Source organism: Pongo abelii, chromosome 8 (assembly GCF_028885655.2).
Source record: "Pongo abelii isolate AG06213 chromosome 8, NHGRI_mPonAbe1-v2.0_pri, whole genome shotgun sequence".
NCBI classification, from domain to species: domain Eukaryota; kingdom Metazoa; phylum Chordata; class Mammalia; order Primates; family Hominidae; genus Pongo; species Pongo abelii.
The window spans coordinates 34,364,960-34,383,570 of NC_071993.2; the positions used below are offsets into that span (position 1 = coordinate 34,364,960).

Here is an 18,611-nt window from a genome sequence, read left to right on the forward strand (position 1 = left end):
CCTCCACCACACCCAGGACACGAATCCTTCCTTCTCCCAGCATCTCCATGCTGTCTACACTACCCACCCGTGAGTCACTTAAAAGCTGTCTCAGTTATCAGATCAACTGTCATGGTATCACAGTGTTGTGTTCAAGTAATCCTTATTTTACTTAATAATAGCCCAAAGCACAAGAGTAGTAATGCTGGAAATTCAGATATGCCAAAGAGAAGCTATAAAGCGCTTCCCTTAAGTGAAAAAATGAAAGTTCTTGACTTGAGGACAAAAGAAAGAAAATCGCATGCTGAGGTTGCTAAGATCTATAGTAAGAACAAGTCTTCTCTCTGTGGAATTGTGAAGAAGGAAATAGAAATTTGTTCTAGTTTTGCTGTCACACCTCGAACCTGCAAAAGTTACAGTCACAGTGCATGAAAAGTGCTTAGTTAAGATGGAAAAGGTGTAAAATTTGTGGGTCGAAGACATGAACAGAAAGGCGTTCCACCTGATGGCAGTCTGGTTCAGTACTATCCAGGGCTTCAGGCATCCACTGAGTCTTGGAATATATTTTTTATGGGCAAGGGGAGACTGCTAAAATACCTCCAAAATCTGGAGAGACCACCTCTTAGTGGTATGGAACACAATCGTATGCTGTTTTGTCAGGTGCAGTCCCCATAATGTTGCTAAGGTAGTTGTGCCCTATATTTTCATGGAATTTATGGTACAGCCTCTGGCTTGTACATGTCTTGTTGATGCATCTAGATCTGCTACTTTCACTGCAGCAAAACACTACAAACTTACTGAACCAGCATGATGCTGTGTGGGATAGAGAGAAGATCAATGTCTCTGGCCCATATTGTGGCCCACAGTTAGAGGTAAAGTAATAACTTCTGACAGATCTGTAATCCTTTCCAGGTGAAAGCAAATGAGTTCTAGTGTTCTTTGTTTAATGAGACTAAGGAAGACTATTTTTTTACTTCATACTGTATACCAGGTGCCAGGGATGCACTAATTTGCTTTAGTAAGAAAATCACATCTGAAACAGCAACTAAAATGAAAGTCACTATTTGATTAATCAAACAGTAATATATTATGCTCCAAGACCCCTCAACAAGTCGCAGTGGAACATGAAACTAGAATGTTATAAAAATCACTATGCCCATGCATTTTCAAGTCTCTAATTATGCAAGATCCCTTTTGTAACACTATTTTGGTAAAGAGGTAAAGAGGGAGATATCCAGGGATATTTACTTGGTCTTGGTCTTCCCTTCACAGATCTGGGAGCTAGTGTGCATGGATTCTGTCTGTTGTCAATGTTACCTATTTTATCATGATATGTTTAGACTGGGGAAAACACAATGGGATAGGTCTAAGATTCCACTGGGTATAACAAGGCAGACTTGGGTCAAAACTCAATTTACCCTCTCACCTGACTTAATGCTTTTTATCATCCTTTGATAGCTTCTTATTTTCCTTCAGCATCTCTAATTGTCAGAGTATGGAGTCTATGAGGGTTTTGGTTGGTGTTCATCTCTCCCTCTTCTCTTTTCTTTTTTTTTTTTTTCGAGACAGAGTCTCATTCTGTTGCCCAGGCTGGAGTGCAATGGCACGATCTTGGCTTACTGCAACCTCCGCCTCCTGGGTTCAAGCAATTCTCGTGCCTCAGCCTCCTTAGTAGCTGGGACTATAGGCGCATGCCACCACACCTGGCTAATTTTTGTATTTTTAGTAGATACAGAGTGTCACCATGTTGGCCAGGCTGGTCTCATATTCCTGACCTCAGGTGATGGGCCTGCCTCAGCCTCCCAAAGTCCTGGGATTACGGTCGTGAGCCACCATGCCTGACCCCCTCTTCTCTTTTCCATGTATACTTTCTCATTAGGTTATCTTACCCAATTCATGACTCTCAATAACATATATATATCTCACATATACACACATATATATGTATGTATGTATGTGTATCTGCACTTACATGCCTGAACTTCTCCTTGAGCTCATATATTCTCCTGGCTACTAATCATCTCCATTTGGATGTTAATAAGCATCTTAAACTAATAAAAGAGAACAGTTCATTTTTGTTCTCCACTCAGCAAACCTGTTCTTTCCCAAGCAAGACTTCCACCATCTACCTAGTTTCTCAGACTAGAAATCTTGATTTTTATCCTTTATTCCACTCCTGTGTTGACACTTAATTCATCCATAAGTTCTATAACAAAAGTAGAACATAAGTTCTACCTACAAATTGTACCCCAAATTACCCCAAATTCGATTACATTCCACAATCACCACTCCCATGACACTTGTCTATACCACTATCATCTCTTCTTTGACTAACATAATAGGCTCATAAACAGTTTTCAGTTTCCACCAATTTTTGCAATACTCTACCCAGAATCAAAGGTAATTTTTCTAAACATAAATCAAATCATGTCACTCCTGTGCATAAAATTCTCAAATGGCTTTTTACTTCAACCAGAATGAAATCCAAACTCTTTATTGTAGCCCATAAGATTCTCCTGGCTCCTGACTGATTCTGATATCAATTATTTCTGTTTTCCACCGTCTTCAATATACTGCAATCTACACTGGCCTCATTTTTCTCCCTGAAGACTATGACGCATTTGTTTCATCTCAAGATCCTGTTTTCTTTGTTTGGAACTCTCTTCCATGACTGTCTCTTCTTCATAATTCGGGCCACTGGATTCGGGACTCAACAGCTGCCTTTAAGTCACTCTTCACTATCTTCCTTCTTTTGTCCTTTTTAGAGCATCTATTAGTCCTAAAAATAATTTGTTTGTTTATTTATTACCTCTCTCCCCTACTATAAGCTTCACAAGCACTCCATCTTGCTCACCAGTATATTTTCTGCATTTAGAACAATGCTTATCAGACAGTAGTTGGTCAATAAATATTCATCAGCTGCATTACTGACCCTCTACAATTCTTCCTTTTCCTTGGTGGACTGCAGTATTACTTGGAGCACCAGAAATTAGTGTTAGCTCAACCAAAGGTCTAATGACCAATAGAATAGTTGGGTATTTCCATTGCTTCATTGCGTGGTTACTCTAATTTAAAGTCTTGTGCTTCCTTGAGGAAAGCGAAAAGGATATTTTATTGTCCCTACTTGTGATTGTATTGCAGGGTCTTCAAGGATTCTGCCTTTTCCCTTCACTTAAAGGTTTCCAGAATGAGCACAGTTCTGGGAATAGGATGAGGAGCTTTTACATCTCTCAATGTGGTTCAACAGGCCTCTCTTCATGAATCCTAAAGTTCTGTTTTTTACTTAACAGAAATAGAATTTCTAATATAAAAGAGGACTTAAAGGAATCTCTCTCTCTTTCTCCTCTCCCACCTCAGTCTTAGGATCCATCCTCAATTAACAACTGTCGCACATCCCAGGCAGGACCTATAGCCTATCCTGCTCACCCTCCCCTCTTCACCTCTGACCTTTATCCACTGCTGGTTAGTCTCTTCCACTCTAGAATCCTTCTAGCCACACTGAAATGAGGGATCGTATTTTCACTTCAGGGCTCACAAAAGAGGGACACTGATATGTTTTTCAAAGATGATGGTACCATTTCAACAGCGTGTTTCTCAAGTCCTTAATGAATGAAGAGCTTCTAAACCCTCACAGAGGAGAAGAATAAGACAAATTACAAGAGTAAATTTACTCCAGCATTTCTAACTCTGAAGAATTTGAACTCCCAACTTTTTATTTTACCAATATATATCCCTCGCAACTTCGTTTAACATAGTCCCCTGTTGAATCTAATTGAAAAAGCAATTAAGTCACCACCAGTGCTTAAATTAGCTCACTACAGAAAGCACAGTCTTACCTCTCACTAAGCTCATACAGTGGTGAGCGCTTACCCAAGTAGAAAGGGAGATTCAGATTCTAGGCAGGTACAAAATGACAAATATAAACTATGCAGTTTTTGGATTTTATGTGAATTGCAATGAAAAGCTAATGGTATATTTTAAACAGGGGTGGGAAGAAAATATATACTATGTGGAATATGGATTATTGAGGGAAAAGGGTAAAAGCAGGAAGCTAGTTGTGGGGGAAATGGCAGCTGTCCAGGTGAGAAAGCATGGTGGCTTGTCTAGGTGAGAAATGATGGTGGCTTGGTCTAAGAAGATAGCCAATGAGGTGGTGGAAAGAGGTAAGACTAGAAATATATTTTGGTCATAGAGCTGCCTGGACTTGTTCTTTGAAGAAAGGCAGGTAATAAAGAGAGAAAGATCAAGAACGATGCCTTGATTTTTGGCATAGTGCCAGTAATCAAGGCGGCAAACACTTGTGCATTATGGGAAGTGAAAACAGCATTCCAACTCTGCCTGGAAGCTTCCAATCACCTCATGCCTCTCAACAGACACATGTACACAACTAACAAAACATGGTCAATTCCAAGTAGTGACTGAGGTCATCATAGATAGAAGAGAAGAGTTTTCTGTTAGAGTGGGGAAGGGCTTCACAGAAGAGCTGGAACCAGGAGCGGAAAGAGAAGGACTTCAACTAGGAAGGAAGGCGAGTAGGTATCCAGCCTCAGGGAGGAGGCGACCTATACAGGGCCAGTGTGCCCAGCTGTGCACTGCACAACTCCACAGGGTGCCATTCCCATGAGCTGTGTGTGAGTTCAGGCCTGGAAAATGCCAGGTGCAGTGTTGGGATGGTAAATAAACCAGAGTCGTCAAATCAAAAATAGACTTAAAGAAGTTAGGTGGAGTTAGAAAGATAAATAATTCCAGAATACAACCATTACAGCATTCATTTTTAGGCATATTTGAATGATCCTTACTCCACAGAATCCAACAAGCATGGGAAAGAGCAGGCATTCTAAGTTTCCCAACTGCCCTGTTAACTAATTATCAAATATTAGCTCATCCAAGCTCCAGTGGCAGAGGAGCCATAACATTTTTTATGAGAAGCTTTTCTTTCATCCGTTGAGGTGAGACAGATGAATCCTCTAGTTCTCGTTCCAAGAAAGCACTTTAACTGCTGAGACTAGACTTGGTTTCATCAATAAATGAGCTGTTAAAATTGATTTCTCCTCATTGACAGGCACTTCATTCACAAATATATTCTGCCACATGGAGACCATTTTAGCCCACAATCTGGGTTGTTCCAAACGGAGCTCTTTCATTGCAAGCATGCCTTTCAGAACCCTTATTGGTGTTGTCACTGTGTAAAATCCTATTTTTCCACATATTCACAGTACCTCCAACTTGAATGTCAGTCAGGATTTCAGGCCTTTTTCATCTTTAGAAACAATACTTTTGTATATAGAAAGCATTTTATTCCTGTCACACCCCCCAGTGAACTATTTGGGAAGGATAAATACTACTTAAGGAAAGATGGCTTGTGATTGCCTTCTCTGAGTCTCACAGTAAAATTATTCCACATGGTACATGGGCAAGGGAACATTTACTATATCACTGCCATTTTCATTAAAACAACAACAACAACAACAAAACCCGACCAGAATACCATTGGTCATATTTTTGGAAATCAGGAAATTGCACAAAAACATTGCTTTAGAAAAATATGTTGTGTGGCAAATTATATCTTTCTTGTTTGACAGACAAGCGATAACAATGAATTAACAAGCTAGCACGGGGCTGGGAGACCTCTAGAGTGGGAGATGCCTTGTGGACAATGCTTCTATGTCTCCATTTTTTCCTATTTATTTTGTTTCATTCAGAGATTAAAAGAGGGAACATGTAACAACGCATACAGTGGTGAGCACATTTAAAAAGATATCTGGAATCAATGCATTGTGAAATAAATATAATTGTGCATAGTGTTCTGAAACTCCCTGACAAGAATGACTTAAATTACTCAGCCAAGACCGTTAAAGCTTTTTCATGAGGGCAGGACCCCAGACTCTGCAAACTCCCTCCTGCCGTAGCAAACAGTTCGAGCTGATGGTTCCCCGTGACAGTCAGAGGCGGTCACTCCCTTTGCTCTACTTCCACACGCAGAAAGCGTTCCCTATTTGTCTGTGGCGAGTTCCATGTGTTTCTTGTGGCATCTGCTAGCATTTCCACTTAAAATAAAAAGGATTGTTTTAATTTCCAACCATATCTTTTCCCATTTGGGGATGTAAGCCATTTTGCAATGCTTTGTCCTTGAAGATTGTGATTTGTTTTGGTTCCCTGTGCAATATCTTGTGTTTTTCTTTAATGCCTTTTTGAAGAAATATTTGAAAACAATCAGGGGAGGAGGAGCAGCTGCAGCTCAAACACTGCGGTAGACGTTAGACAATGCAAGCCTCTTTTATTCTTCACCTTTTGCTTTTTGTCAAACTTTGCAGTAAGGAAGGAAGGGCAGCTTTTGTTCCTTAGACAGTCAGAAGGAAAGAAAAAATTGATTATTCCTTGCAGATTATGGGTGGTCAGCAATTATGTAAAAATGGGACAAACATTCAGAAGGGCCAAACTATTCGATCAGCGCAGCTGCACAATGACAACCATATGCTCTGGCCTGAGGGGTTAACTATTACATTGAAACTTATTAGAGTAGTTTATCTTTCTGGGAAACAACTCCATTTAGACTGATCAAGACCAGCATTAGGTGAACACCGATGGGTTAAGATTTTCCTTTACATCCCTCCAACTGCTTTTAGAATAATATCCTGGTTAAAACAATTAACAATTCAATCAGACCTAAATTGACATAGTAACCTTAAGCAAGTGTCTTAATAGCATGAGTTCTAGGTGGCTGTAAGGAATCAGAGAAAGTTAGAAGGCAGGAAACTGTCCATGAAAGGTTTCCATCTTCCTCTCCATCACGGTAGAGACACAGAATCCTTGGTACATTAGACTAATGGTTCTCAATGGATGCGGGAGATTAACAGTTATCTAGACAGGTTTTTCAGATACCTACCAGGCTCCCGTACTTGCTGTCTTCAATGCCGATATGTCTTTTTGTATGATGAAGCTAATATGTGTGTGTGTGTCCAGACCAGTTTTATTTTTTTCTCCAGAATTACAAAGTACATGGGTGGGCCCAAACAAAAAGCAGCTTCTGTTCTCATCGATTGATTAACTGACTCATCCATTCATTCCATGATATACCTTCAGATATTGTTTTAAGTATTGGGATATAGTGGTAAGCAAGATATATAAAGGCATTAAATAAATGATATGTATGTAGGTTTATCTTGAACCTAATCTAGGACATCAAGAAAGATGGCAACAATCTCTAAAATAATCAGTGTCATATGGAAATGGTAAAATGATGATCATGTTTATCATTAATAATAACACCTTATGCTTGTGTACAATTTAATGTTTATAAGATTTCAATTGTTTTGAACTATGATCATGGTGGAGGCCACCTGCCTACATTATATGCGCAAGCATATAATGACTCCCATGGCTAATTCTTATATGTGTATATGTGTGATATTCCTGTGGAAATTACCAATCTCATGAAGGCAGGTACTATGTCTTTCATTTTTTCATCTTTCCTAGTGATGTGCTCCATTCAAAGCAAGTACTAAAATACTGCCCCTGGATATCGTCTGGATATTTGTTCCCTCCAAATCGTATGTTGAAATTTGACCCCTAGTGTTGGAAGTGGGACCTGGTGGGAGGTGTTTGTGTCATGGGGGTGGGTCACTCATGAATGGCTTGTTGCCATCTCTGCTTTATGAGTTCCCATGAGAACTGATTGTTAAAAAGGGCCTGGCACCTCCTCCTTTTTCTTTTTCTCCTCTCTTGCTATGTGACACCTGCTCCCCCTTCACCTTCCACCATGATTAGAAGATCCCTGAGGCCCTCACCAGTAGCAGATGCTGGCACCATGCTTCTTGAACCGCCTGCAGAACTGTGAGCCTAATAAACCTCTTTTCTTTATAAGTTACCCAGTCTGAGATACTCTTTTATAGCAAGCGTAGCTAACCCACAGCCCACAGGCCACAGGCAACCCAGAATGGCTTTGAATATGGCCCAACACAAATCTGTAAATTTTCTTAAAACATTATGAGATTTTTTTGTGATTTTTTTTTAGCTCATCTTCTATCATTGATTTTAGTGTATTTTGTGTATGGCCCAAGACAATTCTTCTTCCAATGTAGCCCAGGGAAGCCAAAAGATTGAACACCCCTGTTTTATAGCAACACAAAACAGACTAAGACATCCACCATTTATATAGGCCTTAATAGTTTTCAAATACTTTTTACAGATTATCTATTTTTATTTTTATATCTTGTTTGTGGATTTTTAATTTTTTTCTTCTTTTTTATTTTTTTCTTTTCACTTTTTTGTTATGAATTTTAAAGATGAGAAATGAGAAGTCCAAAGAAGATACATTATTTATTTACTCAGGATCACATGATTAGGTAGGAAAAAGCCCTCTTTTTTACTTTTATTTATTTATTTTTGGTCTAATGTTTATTTTCATTGTTGTACATGTATGTCAGATTTTTCAGGCATATGATATGTCAGATATATATCAAATATCTATTTATATACTGTGAGGAATAAACTCATTTTGGGGAATTAGGCATGAAAACAGAGAAAATGAGTTGGCTTGATGCACATATCAAGCTGCTTCTCATTGGGCAACCAAGATGGTTGACAATTATGGGAGAAGAGGCAGAGATCTGACTGCACAAGAGCTGTAAACACAATGCACTCAGAGCATCCTTAGAATAAGTCATAGGCACATGGAATTTAAATGGTGAGCAAGTTCTACCATCAAAGAATGCGTTTCAGGGTGTGGCAGCTAACAGTGCTGTGGAAAATGATAACAGAGCCCAAGTGAAGAAGCTACCCCAGCCTGCAATCCAGCCATGCTCCTTATGCCTTCTCTGGCTTTTCCAAAAATGAAATGTCAATACCACTCTAGGGTTTTCATCTTAATTCATGCTAGAAGCCCTCAAGGCTTGTCATAGAATATGTCAGTATATTTCCAGAGCATGCAGTCTGGGTCTGATTATCAAGCAAGAGGTGTAAAAACAGTTTAAGCTTCTACCAACCCAAGAATTCGCAATGGAAGACAGAACAACTGACTGTGTTTCTACCATTTCTGAACAACCCAAAGTTCCAACTAGACTCAGCCTTATTTGTTGGCAAATGCACACATAGGAAATTACTCTGGGATTCATGTCTTGCTTTTCCACAATCTGACAGCTAGCATCAAACAGCAGCAATGTCAGCCATGGGACGTAACTTTTATGCCAATTTCAGCTCTGCCCTATAAAGTTTTCTTTTTCTCTCAAATCCATAAGGTCACAAAGACCTTCTCAACTTCAATCGCATAGCTTAGATGTACAAACTAAAATTCCATTTCCTACATCCCTTCCATTCATAAGAAGCAATTAAAGTAGAGTATCTAATATACTGTATGATCCTGGCAAGGGCATTACTCTTCATATGCCTCAATGGGCTATGCCAAAATATCTCTTTCATTTATTAAAGCCATTTGTGATTGCCACTGACTTTGAGCTGAATGGCATCCCAAGGCCAAATTTGTTTATTCATCCACTTGTTTTTAAAAATAAAAACCACTAGAGGAGCCATTGATTGATTAACCTGTAGCAGTTCCTTACGTTAAGCATCTTTGTCTGTGTGTTGAAATAAACTATATAGTAAGCCTCTGTAGAATACACAAAGCTGTGCCAGCAGTCACAGGGACATGATTCTATGGTTTCAGCCTTCTGTTCAGATACCCAGAGTTTGACTGCCTATGGCCATGCAGCCTCAGAAATCATTGGATACTATCAAGCTGGGCTGCCTTGGAAGGAATAGGAACCCACCTGCCCATCCTCCCTGAGCTGCTTGTCTTTGCAGGCTAGGACACAGAGGAGGCATCTACAATGAGATGGAGGCCCAGGGAAGAAGATTTATGGTTTTACTGTGCTGGAGGCAAGAAAATGTATACTGATTTTTCTATTTTGCAGGTCTTTTCTCTCTCTCTCTCTCTCTCTCTCACACACACACACACACACACATTTGGCAGGCCCTTTCATATATATATATTTTATATATATATATATATAAAAAAAGGATATATTTTTTTTAGACAGGATCTCTCTTCATTTCCTGGGCTGGAGTGCCATGGCACGATCTCGGCTCACTGCAACCTCCACCTCCCAAGTTCAAGTGATTTTTGTGCCTCAGCCTCCAACGTAGCTGGGACTACAGGAGCGTGCCACCACTCAAGACTAATTTTTGTATTTTTAGTAGAGACGGGGTTTCACCATGTTGGCCAGGCTGGTCTCGAAATCCTGACCCCAGGTGATCCATCCGCCTTGGCCTCCAAAAGTGCTGGGGTTACAGATGTGAGCCACCGTGCCTGGCCCCTTTCACATATATTATTGTACTTATTTCCCATAACAACTGTGTAAAATATGTATTATTATTATTCCACTTTGCTGATAAAGAAACCAAGTCTCAGAAAGTAACTTGGCCAAAGTCATGAAGGTAGTAAGCTATAAAGTTGAAAAGACTGAAACCCAAGTCTAGCTTACTCCAGTCTCTTTCTACTCTAACAAGTTTCATGTAAATGCAATAGAATTCCTGAGTTGTAGAAAGCATTTATATACATAGTACAAGAGCAACATCATGTCTCTAAGATAGCACCTGAAAGCACAATGCAAAATGTCAATAAAGTGGAGACGTGTGTGGTCTTCCAATGTTGTCTTGGATTGTTAGAGGGAAAAAAATCATGTCATTGTATATTTCCTTAAGCTCCAAATGTCAGGAGATAATAAAAAACACTGTATTTAAGAGATGTGGTCACTCAGAGTCCTGTACTTTACAGTGAGTCTCCAAAAGCTTGCCTAAAGTGGAGCCCACTTCATAACTCAAGCAGAAACTGCCCAGCTTCTGAGAACCTTCAAAATGGGCCTAATGATAACTTTTTGAAAGTATTTTTTTTATTAAAATACCCTTAAAATATTATTCATATAGGTTGGGTGCAGGGGCTCACACTTGTAATCCTAGCACTTTGGGAAGCCAAGGCAGAAGCATTGCTTAAGGCCAGGAGATCAAGACCTGCCTGGGCAACATGTGAGACCCTGTCTCTACAAAAAAAAAAAAAAAAAAAATTGTTTAAAATTAACTGGGCATGGTGACATGTGCCTGTGGTCATAGCTACTTGGAAGGCAGGGACAGGAGGATTGTTTGAGCTCGGGAGTTGAGGTTGCAGTGAGTGAGCTATGATTTTGCCACTGTATTCCAGCCTGGGTGATAGACTGAGAACTTGTCTCTAAAAATAAAAATTAAAAAATATTCATGATATAGGAAATCTACTAGATTTTATGTCTTAAGAAAAGTGATCATATCTAATTCACTTTAAATTTTCAATGTATCTTGGTGCATAGTGGGTGTTTATTAAGTTGAGAGAAGGAATATTAGCCAAAAGAAACTTACCTTTGGAGAATTGATGTGGTATCAGCTGGCTTGACTGGTTCAGCCTCTACTGGAGGTCCACCAGCTAGGTAAATTGAGCACAAAATCACATAGCCCCACTCCACCATGGAAGAGGTTAACATTGTCCTGGAGAGAGACATGTTTTTTTAAATGCACACTACATACCAAATACTCAGATATCAAAAAAGTGTAACTGAGCTTATTATACCTGAGGTATCTTCTTGGCTCACAATGATTCCTCCTTCTCAGGGAAATGATCAGGAAATGCCCAGATCTTTTCTTTGGAGAAAGCAGGTGTGTCCCTATGATACACCTTGTCCCCTTGGCTGGAAATAATTCATGCAAGATTGAGCAGTTGGGCAACCAAAGCTAAACTGGGTCGATCAGATTCTTCTCTGCAGGAAATCAGAATTTTCAATCAAGTTTCTCATGGGGAGGGGCTCTTGCAGCTGAGTAATATTAGTAGCTATGCTCTAGAAAGATTTATGTTGTCTTGTTGCTGAAGTCACTGGAGCTGCCCTTTTTCTTCCCTCTGAAATTTTGTTTGTTCAATTCTTTTTGGATCTTATGATATATCCCACTGTCCTTCCAATAAATTCCAGTTTTTGCTTGAGTTACTCAGAGTGGGTTTCCATTACTTCTAACCAAACAAAACTTAAATGATTCAGAACTGCAGATGGATGGCTCTAGGAATTGATGTAGCGAGAACTAAGCAAGTTGAATTGAGAAAGAAGACAAATGCACGAAGCTGAGCGTAGGAAAGAAGAAACATTTTTAAAGTACGACAGAGTAGGAAAAGCATCCCAAAGTGGTGGAGTGACCCAAGTAAAATGTAGAAAATTGGGACTCAGTGGGTCCATCAAGAATGGGGAGCAAATCTCCCTGGCTGGAGAAACACAGGATCCATGCCAACACTGAGGAGAAGTTTTAATGATGGAGGAGGCTGGCCAGATGTTCAGGTTAAATTTAAGGGTGTCATTTCAGAGTTTTGGGGTTTCTTCTTTGGCCTGGTGCTTTATGAAGTAACACTCCATTTCTATAGGTGGAGACCATAGTAACTTTGTGCTGCGGTTTCACATCTCAGAACATGGCTGATTTTGCTGTATGAAAGGGTATTTAATGTAGAAAGTCTTGAGTAGAACTTTAAGTTCAACAGACATTTAGGGATGAGCGGCCCCGGTGGTTGTCACTGGGCACCTGAACCCCACCCGCAACACAGTATGGCCTGGTGCTCTGACAAGGTCTTCCACGGCATAGCTCCGAATCTCCAGATCCTCTCTGGTGGGTGGGATGAGCCAAGGACTGGGTGGGGCTGTCATGGTCAAACTCAACACCTTCCTCAACAGGAGAAGAAGACTTAAGCCACACACAAGCAAAATTCTGAGAAACTACTTGATTTTTAGTTTTCTTCTGAAAGATGCAGACCAAGCATTTTGTTTGCCCTGGGTGACAGATATGTCCAGCCCATCTCGGTGTTAGGATGAGGGTGTGGCAACATGGTTATAGGAACCATGACTTCCAAGCCCATCAGGGATCTCATTTCTTCAGATCATCATCTGTCCACTGCTGCAGCTTCTGGGTTCAGCCTTAGTGCCATCAGCTGGGAAGGGAGTAACAGGATTTTGTTAATTGTACTGTTAAATTTAGTGGAAGCAAAGCGAGATATATTTCACATAAGAAAGTCTTAGTTCCAAGACCCAATTTTCACAAACCAAGTTAGTAAATATCACAAGCCCCACAAATTAGAATCCAGCGTAGTTCTTTTGCCATTTCCGATCACATCTTCTATTCAGTAAAGTCTTCCAAGGCATCCTTTGAATCCTCCCAGTAAACTTTCTTAACCTAAGGGGCTAGAGGTGAGAAGGTAATTTCAATTGTGGTGGCTGCATTTGACTAGTTGGATTGTATGAAATTAAAAGTTGGGATTTTATGAAATTAAAAGTTGAGACTGATATAAAATATTGCTCACCACATTAAAAGCACTTAAATAAAAGGATAATGCATATTTTTAAGGTGATAAACGACCATTTTTTTCCAGTGGGTTTCTAGGAATGCAACTTTCACCAAAGACTAAAATTTTGTTTTATAAATTTAAGGGCTAAATAAAACATATACCCCAAACTCCAGTCCAGACTCCATCTGGCCTGAAAGGACTTAACTAATAGCTTTTTAATTGCATAACTTTATATTTTTTCTTTTTGTTAGAGGCAGAAGTGGAGCACAGAAGCAGCCCCGGAAAGTCTACTCTCCTAATATTTGCAAAATTTCTGACAGTCTCCCAAGAGGGCATCAGATAAGTTCTATGAAATGCCCAGTGTACTGTGGGATACCTATCCTCACCCAAACCTTATTTTTTTTTAAAGGTTTATCTATTCCTAGTCTCCAGTTTCATGCTGGGTTTTTGCAGTGACTGCAGAAATATAGCAATAATCTTTGCCTAAACCTCTGAAGAAAATATTAAGCATCTAAAGCAGAATCATGAATAATAACAGCTCTTACACAACCAGTAGATCTTAATAACACATACTCCTCGTCACCGGCTTTCCAAAACCATTCCCATTTGGAGTTTGTCTTTTGATATTACTGCTTTGAGAACCAAAATTTCTCTGAGCTCCCCTTGTAAGATTAATTAAAATGGACATATCATCGAAGCACAGATAAGGCTAGAATTTCTTTAATATAAATGTTTGTCATGGCAACATTTTCTATGATGTAACTGTGACACCTTGCTTTATTTCTTTAAATATTAAACAAACAAATAAGGGAAGCAAGCAGACTCTTAAAGAAGAAAAGAAATGGTACCAGCTCCATTTTTTATGGCTAAGATATTAAGTGACCATTCTGTGGTGGTATAAAAATGGCACTAAATAGAAAAGACAATGGCCAGGCACAGTAGCTCATGCCTGTAATCCCAACACTGTGGGAGGCCAAGGTGGATGGATCGCTTGAGCCCAGGAGTTCAAGACCAGCCTGGGCAAATGGTGAAACCCCATCTCTACTAAAAATACAAAAAATTGGCCAGGCATGGTAGTGCACACCTGTAGTTCCAGCTACTCCAGAGGCTAAGGTGAGAGGATGGCTTGAGCCCAGGAGGCTGCAGTGACCTGAGTTCACACCACTGTACTCCAATCTGGGTGACAGAGTGAGACCCTGTCTTAAAAAAAAAAAAAAAGACATGACAAGACTGGCATCAGTAAACCAGGTTCACCAGTAATAGTCAACACAGAAAAAAGTACTTTCTGAAGACCATGATTGCCAAATCATTGTGGGCAAGACAAAGTTAACACTTCAAATACCTTACCTGGGGAGCAGGAACTGACATGGGCAACATTAATTATGAAATACATGACATATAATAAGTTATTTCTGAAGATGAAGTTGTTTCTTTAGATTAGAATAGTTGGAAAAGGCTTAGAGAAGGAAAGAACGAGATTTTCAAATTTAAATATTATATGGAAAGTCAAAGAGAAATAGAGAGCTCAGTCAAGAAAAATGCAAGACCCATTTATCAGAGAGTGAATAAACCATACAGACTCAACTGTGTACTTAACAATTTTATGTGTATATATATATTTTTTTATTTTATTTTTACAGTGGAGCAACCATAGCTCACTGTAGCGTTGACCTTCCAGCCTCAAGCAACCCTCTCACCACAGCCTCCTGAATAGCTGAAACTACAGGTACATGCCACCTCACCCAGCTAATTTTTAAAATTCTTTTATAGAGACAAGGTCTCACTATGTTGCCCAAGCTGGCCTTGAACTCCTGGGCTCAAACGACCCTCCCGCCTTGGGCTCCTGAAGTGTTGGGATTACAGGCATGAGCCATCACACTCAGCCTTCAAGAATTATATAAATGCCAGCTTCCTTCCAGTAATGAGCTAAGTGTGCAAAAATGAGGGCAGTCCTAGGCCTCAGGTAGCTTTCAATCCAATGGCGGGAAACACACACACACAGAAAAAAACAATACAACAGAAAACAGAGGCACGGCTAGGGCATTAGAGAAGCACAGAGCAGGAGAAGAGTAAGTAGGGTTATTTTAGGCAGAGAGGGCCACGTTAAAAAGGTATAGAGGTGTTAGAGAGCATGGTCCAGTCATGAACTCAAAGTAATGACATCTTCCTGGTACACAGGGCAGATCGAGAGAAATGAGACAGCACCAATCACAAAGGCCTTGTACATCATGCTCAGGATATCAGACTTCACCCAATAGGCTATGATGAAACACCAACAGATTTTGGAAAAGAAAGGGCTTGATCATACTTCATGTTATACAGATGGCACTGGCAGCAGAATGAAAGCCTCAGGGTGGCTGGTCATTTTAAAGGCAAGGAAACTAGCTAGGAGACCTGAAGAGCAGTCAGGTCTCTACAATGGTATTGACACTGGGGTTGGAGAAGAAAGGACAGACTCAAGAGATATTTAATTGGAATAAAAAATGGCCAGACTTTGATGACTTACCTGAGAATATCTGTTGGAGGTTAGGGAAAGGTAGCATTCTAATATGACTGTGACGCCTGTGGCTTGCATGATATCACTAAACAAAATGTGGGAGTAAAGCATGGTGAACAACCAGTTTGAGGAGAAAGATCATGAGTACAGGCTTGGAAACGCTAAGATGGCAGTGCCTGAGATGCCCCATTGGAGAAGTCTGGTAGAGTTGGAGCATGTAACTGGAACTCAGGGGGGCTTTCTCAGATGGAGATGGAGATTACAGAAATAGGCTCTGGGGTATTACATAGAGTTGTGATCATGGTTGACATCATCCAGGAAATTGAAAGAGAGGATTGCTGAGGACAGGTCTTATCAACATTCATCCTGGAACAGAGGATGCATTACATGAGAAATAAACTAAAAAGAAGCATTAGAGAAGTAGGGAGAAAACCAAGAGAGAACAATATCATGAAATCCAAGAGAAGAAAGCTTCTGAAATGACAGGGTGGTCAACAGCCTAAAACCCTTTGGAGAAGCCAGGGTCTAAACGTGTGAGATCTTAGAAAGCACCTGGTCTCACTCGTGCAATGCATTTATTAGGAAATGAAGACCAAGAGACGTGAAGGCGCCTGCCCACAATCACACTGTCAGTGAGGAGGGAGCTGACTAGCAGGCAGACGCCCTGACGCCCTGCTGCGCAGCTTCGGCTTTATCCAGCTGCACTTTTGGTTTGATTGAACCCAGATTTCGCAGAGGGAAATAGTGGGAAATCAGCCTTAGAAAGGTAGGTCAGGGCCACGCAGCAAAATTGCTAAACTAGGGGGCTTAAATGTTATTCGGAGGAACGGGGTACTCACTAAAGAGCTTGGAGCAGGAAAGTTATTCTAATCACAAAGATATTTGGGGAAATTTTAGGTGGGAGTTTTCAGGGGTATTGTTAATATTTTGCTCAGATAAGTCACAAATTAAGCAATTATGTGAACCCCTCCCCCTAAATAATTGTGAGTTGTAGTGAATAAAACTCCTTAATTATATTATAAATTAATAATCAATAAATAAGAAAAAAACTCAATTAAAAATGAAGTCACCTATTGCTTAGGTGCATAAGACTATCTTAAAATGATCTAGAAATAAAATGAAAAGTCCTGTGAGATTTGGAACCACCCTAGGTATCATGTCCAGCTCTGGGGAGGGGGAGGGGGTGGGCCTGAGTACACTGCAGCCTCAGGTATCCACGCTTTCATAACTCTATTAGGACCAATGATTAAGGCCATATGAGGATGTATTATTTTATGTGATTTCTCCTTCTTCCTCTTTTTCCCGTATACATATACATTTGTTAAAAAGGTGAATAAAAAATGATCCCTGTACCTTTGGAAGAATGCCTTGGGAGAGATGCCCATGCCAGGGACCAGCTTTCCCTAACTGAGTTGCCAATCCTATTGCCAAAGGCCTTCCAACCAGAGTGACTCTATCTTGAGCAGGGGCTAGGCAAAATGAGGCTGAGACCTACTGAGGTGCATTCCGAGGAGGTTAGGCATTCTAAGTCTCAGGAAGAGACAGAAGGTCGGCACAAGATACAGGTCACAAAGACCTTGCTGTAAAACAGGTTGCAATAAAGAAGTCAGTCAAAATCCACCAAAAACAAGATGGTGATGAAAGTGACCTCTGGTAGTCCTTGTTGCTCATTATATGCTAATTATAATGTATTAGCTGCTAAAAGACACCAGCACCATGACAATTTACAAATGCCATGGCAACATCAGGAAGTTACCCTGTATGGTCTAAAAACTGGAGGACCCCTCAGTATCAAGGAAATCCCCACCCCTTTCTCAGAAAACTCATGAATGATCCACCCCTTGTTTAGCATATAATCAAGAAATAACCATAAAAATAAGCAGCCAGCAGCCCTCAGGGCTGCTCTGCCTATGGAATAGCCATTCTTTTGTTTCTTTACTTCTCTAATAAACTTGTTTTCACTTTATTCTATAGACTCACCCTGAATTTTTTCTTGCACGAGATCCAAGAACCCTCTCTTGGGGACTGGATCAGGATCCCTTTCTGGTACCACGATGACCTGGCTGCACATGGTCCCCCTGAAGCCACAGGTCGAGCTATGTCAGCCCCCAAAGACACAGGGGCCCCAGCAACTTCATCCTCTCTCTCTCTTTCCCCTCCGAGCTTCACAACTTTGAGGTTCTCAAACGCCTAGATAATAGTTTGCCTCATAGGTGACAGTACACTAGTAGGTAGAAATTGACCTGACCCCACTGAAACCCCAAAGTCCCATGAGCCCTGAAGTCTGATTCGGTGGTTCATTGCAAAGACTAACATCAAGCGAGGGAACACAGAAAAATGTCACAAACAGTGCTTGAAATTGATTTGAGGGTCAGAGCAACCTGAACTTCTGACCCTGACTTTTAACCTCCTCACATCTTGCTCTCCATCTCTGCTGTTACGATGATAGTGCACACTCTGTGCAGAAAAGACGGCTCCACTTTACACGTACCCAGGCAGAATACTACAGTGGGCCTGTTGCCGGGCAACCACAGCTAGAACACTTTGTTTCGGGAGCATTTTGAGAATGATTACACTTGCAGGGTTGGGTTGGGTTGGTTGCGTTTATTATTATTATTATTATTATTCTTTCTTTCTTTCCTGTGGTACCTATTCCTGGATGTTGTAAATATTCATCTGAGTTTTGCATAGATGAGGGGAAGACGTTATTTAAATGAGTTTGGGAGGGTAATTTGCTCGGGTGCATCACTACCCTCTTTTATGTTTCGCAGGCAGCCTGCTGCAGAAGGAGAGAAAGCG

General features: G+C 40.4%; 1 long non-coding RNA gene across 1 annotated transcript; it reads right to left on the reverse strand.

Moving 5' to 3' along the window:
• Positions 1–5,457: 5,457 nt before the first annotated feature.
• On the reverse strand, positions 5,458–18,295 carry LOC103891612 (uncharacterized). Its single transcript, XR_655871.3, has 3 exons — positions 17,793–18,295; positions 11,362–12,961; positions 5,458–6,319 (listed from the first exon to the last, which is right to left on the reverse strand). It is a non-coding gene; the product is annotated as an uncharacterized LOC103891612 (long non-coding RNA).
• Positions 18,296–18,611: the final 316 nt, after the last annotated feature.